General features: G+C 33.7%; 1 long non-coding RNA gene across 1 annotated transcript; it reads right to left on the minus strand.

Moving 5' to 3' along the window:
- Nucleotides 1–299: 299 nt before the first annotated feature.
- LOC113091197 (uncharacterized) lies at nucleotides 300–2364 on the minus strand. Its single transcript, XR_003287303.1, has 4 exons — nucleotides 2311–2364; nucleotides 1635–1652; nucleotides 1107–1201; nucleotides 300–501 (listed from the first exon to the last, which is right to left on the minus strand). It is a non-coding gene; the product is annotated as an uncharacterized LOC113091197 (long non-coding RNA).
- Nucleotides 2365–5565: the final 3201 nt, after the last annotated feature.

Here is a 5565-nt window from a genome sequence, read left to right on the forward strand (position 1 = left end):
AGCCTCCAGAAGAGATTAGATGTGCTAAAACACTAGTCACATTTAAATCTAGACTCAAAACTCATCTGTTTAGCTGTGCATTTATTGAATGAGCACTGTGCGATGTCCGACCTGATTGCACTGTATTTTATGTATTAACTGTAAGATCATTTTCTATTTCTAACTGTTTTAAATTCAAGTCAATTTTTAAATAATTTCCAAAGTTTTAAAATTGCTTGTTTTAGTTTTGTTCTTCATGATTATTTTACTTAATTTTATGTAAAGCACTTTGAATTAACATTTTGTTCGAAATTTGCTATATAAATAAACTTGCCTTGCCTTGCTACAGCAACCTCCCCCACCACACACACACACGCACAAAATTGTAGAGGGCCTCGCACATCAACTTTGCACAGGGCCTCTCACCCTCCTTGCGACGGCTCTGCTGGGGCATATTTTAAACAAAAGGCAGTGGCTGCTGCAGTATTTGCCCCGTCTCTTTTGATGTTTTCTGGACACTCTCTGTAAGAAATATTTGAATAAGAAAATGTGTAAGTATAGGATATGATGCACTATAGTAATCACTGAATGTAATCATTAACTATTTATTTGCCTTCCACAGAATACATTTAGACCACTTACACTATTGATTTGGTTTCTTAGAAAAAAATAAAAATCTACCCTAGCTTTAAGAGCCATGAATGTAAATTACATGCTATAAGTCATCAAAATATATTTCAGCTTGTGATGCAATTGACAAACACTAAGCAGACAATCTAGCAAAAGAAAACCATGACAACAAAGACACATTGCAGTATTTTTTTGCAGAGTGTCTTAAGGTAAATTAACATTTAATGTCTAATACATTAAATGCAAAAACAATTGTTAGAGAATGCAAAAACAATTGTTAGAGTTCTGAACAATAAAGATAGGCTGGCAACAGGAATGACCTGCCAATCAATAAGAAGTGTATATATGGAAGTTTGTGTGATTTCTGTGTGACAGATGAGAACCTACAATACGAGGTTACTGGTTTTCACTAAACCAACTAAAACAGAAACTAAACAACGCTGAATGTCACAATGATATGATGCTAATATTTGTATTATATGTTAATTTTGTTTTACCTGTGACAACAGTGTACAGATTGATCTTGGTGAAAGCAAGCTTCCCCTTCCCCCACTTCATACTGAAACAGGCCATGACCTCATTTTTCATCAACCTGTGGATACAAGAGTAATGCCCAAATAATTAATTATACATGACACATTATGAGGCAGGTGTTATAGTTTCTGTTACGTGTTCATCATATCTAGTATAATGCAGATATCATACAGGTCCTCCAGTTGGTACTAGATTAAAAGTCATAGGCTCACCCAAACTGGCAGGTTTTTATCTTATTGCAAAACAACTGATATTGTGCAATTTCAAAATGTAAAACCAACACTATTTCAACAACTTGGCCTGTAAATATTAATTTCATTCATTTTCTCCTTGCTAGCAACTGTAAAGTGCAAAATTATAGGATAACAGAAGAGCACAAAACCAAAGACAGATTAACTACCTTCAATCTATTAATATTTTAATCTAATTAATGTAATATATTAAAGCAGATTGTTCTAGCGGCTCTTTTATAAATGAACAAAAAAACATACCTTACAACAATATGGCTTCTTCAGAACATGGCAAAGAGATAAATGCAAAACAAAGCAAAAACAAAACAAAAGTTATAACCTCATATAGTATAGCCCCTAAATTCACACTATATTAAATACTATACCTTAGTGATAAACTTGAACCCCAAATATAAAACTAGAGCTTGTAGAAGAAAAGGCTGTTTTTGCTTAAAATAAATAAAAAAGGAGCCTCTTTACATCGTGTGTAGAAATCTGACAGCTAAAGGAGATCCAAAATTAATTAAACTTGTACAGCAGAATATTAAGTTACTATAAACACCTGTATAACTAATTCGCATGGCACAATTGAAGAAAAAAAGCATGAATCGAACAAATTTCATGATGAAAAGCTTAACGTTAAATTATTCGAAACAATAATAATAATAATATAATAATTAAAAACATATGTCTCAAGTTTAAACTTTATTTGAACTGTTTTTCAGCGCTAACAGTTAGGTGGCTTTAATGACTCAGGCGTTTTTATTTCAGGGATATAACAGTTAACGTTACCATTTTTTAATTAATTATCTCTACCCATCGGTCTTGCAGCTAAAACACTTCGATGTATTTGATACGTATTACAAGTAATATCATTATATAGGGGGGCATAAACACTTTTACGTTATACATGATCTAATATCCCAGATATACTCACCACAGTTTGAGCTGTAAGTGCACCGCAGGCCGCCTGATAAACTGATGACTGCCGATCCAAAAAAGACCGCCAAGTAGTCGCAAAATGGCGCAATAGCGCGATGTCACCGTGTTGCATTATGTTTGGGCGTGGGAGTATGGGGGGGGGGGGGGGCAAAAAAAAAAAAAAAATACAAATAATAATCATAATAATAATAAAAATCCAAATAAAATAAACAATAATATACTTTAAATTAACTTGTATTATTCTGTAGTGCTTATTCACAAAATCCATACACAGAAAAAGTTGAAGCATATTCATCATTGATGGATGAGATCAACATTTAAATATGAAATTTGTAATTTTAAATTTTTAACTAGAATGTACTTTAAATATGAAAAATGCAAGTAAGAAGCAGCAATCAATCTGATCAATTATTTTATATATTTAAAAAAAACATATATAAGAACAGACTAAATTATAGCAAAGGAATTAGACATTTATATTGCATAATTATAAGACTGTACAATAAACAGTAATGCTTGCATTGTCTGCATGCACTCACTTTACTTTCCAACACAAAGATCAACAAGTTTATGTTTTGATAAACAATGTTTCCAGCCCAGAATTAAGTAAGCAATACTGTTTTGATCCTCCTAAATATGTCTTAACATGTTTGAGAGTGTTTGAATTGCATTATATTGCAAACAAGATTGTGTCACGGGCCAGCAAAGAAAGAACAGGGTCTGGGTCCAAATGCAGGGAAGATTAACTTTAACCCTCTGGAGTCTAAGAACAAAAAAGCCAACACGGCAAAAACAAAACCAAGATGCAAAAAAACACGAGAACCAGTAACACTTACAAGACGTTGAGGTGACAAGGTGGGGCGGGGTCCGAAAAGAGACAGGACAAAAGCACATGGCACCAAACAAACACAACACTCACAGAAGACTGTGACAGAAAGACATAAGACTGTGACAGAAAGACAGAAAACTGTGACAGATTGGATATCAATTTATATAAACTGTTATGGTTCATGAATGGTCATGGGTCAAATTAAAGTCATAACACTTTATTTTCATAGTCCCTTTTGAATATTCTATTGACAATATAAGTATTGCACTTACATGTCAACTAACTCTCATTATAGTACTAATAGACTGTCTGCTTAATTTCTAATTCTGATGCTCTCCCAGAATATGTTTGACTGACTACAAGTAACTTTGCAAGTACATCAACTTATTCTAACACTCTAATGAAAGCAGGTACAGTCGTGGCCCAAAATATTGGCACCCTTTGTAAAAGTGACCAAAGAAGGTTGTGAAAATTCATTGTTAATCCTTTTGATATTTTATTTTAAAAAATATTCACAAAAATGTATCCTTTCATTGGATAATAAGAAATGAAAAGTTTTTTCTCAAATGCTCATTGGACACAATTATTGGCCCCCCTAGAAATTTTTATGAGTAAAATATCTCTGAAGTATATTCCCATTCAAATTCACAATTTTGAGCACTCAAGCTTGATTATAAACATGAAATTATCCAGCTATGGCTATGGCTACCTGTTTCACAGAAATATAAAGAGGAGGGAAAACAAAGCCCAAATTCCCTTAATCATTCATCACAATGAGAAAAACCAAAGAATGTATTTCTGATGTGATAATTGAGATAATTGAGCTTAACAAATTGGTGAAGTGGCTTTAAGAAAAGAGCTAGAGCAGTGAAAATTCCCATTTCCACCATCAGGGCAATAATTAAGAATCTCCAATCAACATAAAATGTTACAAAACTGCTTGGAAGAGGACTTGTCTATATCGTCCTAATGTGTGGTGAGAAGGAGAGTTTGAGTAGCTAAAGACTCGCCAAAACCTTTTAAAAAAAGTCAAACAGAACCTACATCAACACATGTTGTTTGGGAGGGTTACAAGAAAAATTATCCTAGCTCATTCAAAAACAAACTAAAGCATAATTCAGTTATCAGCCAAGACTGGAACTTTAAATGTGAATGGCTTCTATGATCAGATGAAACCAAAAAAATGAGATTTTTTTAGCAGCAAACACTCAAGATGTGTTAGGTGAACACAGAGAGAAAAAAGTAACCCATGTGCACAATGAAATATACTGCTGTATTTGTTTTTTTCTGGGCCTATATTTCTGCTGGAGGCCCTAGACATCTTGTTTAGAAACATGGCATCATGGATTCTATCAAATACCAATAGATAAAAAATCTGTAAGTGACTGTTAGAAATCTTATAATGGTCCATGTTTTGATCTTTCAACCATACAATAATCCAAACACAAACCTCGAAAACAACACAGAAATGGGTCACTGAGCTCAAAACCAAGCTTCTGCTATAGCCATTCCAGTCCTCTGACCTGAACCTTACAGAACATGAGAGGAGTGAACTGAAGAAGCACCAACATGGAGCTGGGAATCTAAAGGGTCTGGAGTGATTCTGGATGAAAGAATGGTCTCTGATCTCTTGTCAGGTGTTCTCTAACCTCATCAGGCATTATAGAAAAAAAAATAGACCTGTTAATCTGGCAAATGGAGGTTTCAAAAAGTACTGAATAAAAGGGTGCCATTAATTGTGGCCAATGTGTATTAGAAAAAAAACAACATTTATTTCATAATGATATTTCCCCCTGTTTTAAATTCTTATTATCCAATGAAAGGATACATTTTTGTGAATTTTTTATATAAAAGTGCAAAACGATTAAAGCAGATGAATTTTCACACCCTTCTTTGATCATATTTACCAAGGGTGCTGATATTTTTGGCCACGACTGTAGGTGCAACAACGCAACAACATAAATTTCAAAAGGAACCATAACAATGAAGTGAAACCACTATATTAAATAACAATTAAAAAAAATAAATAAATTGATGTTATAATTTGACGTTGTTTGGATGTTACCATTATGACGCCTTGAAAACACTGGATTATGGTTGCCATACCTGATGACTAAATATCAGTATTTGATGTCAATCTGACGTTGGTTTAAGAGGTTGACTCGACGTTGGATTTTGATTTGCTAATGCCACAACCTAAAACTAACTACAGATAAACATCAAATGATGTTTTAATTTGAAGTTGTGTGGACGTTGCCATTATGACGTCTAGAAAACGTTGGATTATGGTTGCCATACCTGACGACTTAATATCAGTATTTGATGTCAATGTGACGTTGGCCTGAGACGTTGGCTCGACGTTGGGTTTAGGTTAGTTAATGTCACAACCTAAAAACAAACTAAAGATCAAAGTCAAATGGC

The sequence above is a fragment of the Carassius auratus genome, unplaced genomic scaffold (genome assembly GCF_003368295.1).
Source record: "Carassius auratus strain Wakin unplaced genomic scaffold, ASM336829v1 scaf_tig00214125, whole genome shotgun sequence".
NCBI lineage: Eukaryota > Metazoa > Chordata > Actinopteri > Cypriniformes > Cyprinidae > Carassius > Carassius auratus.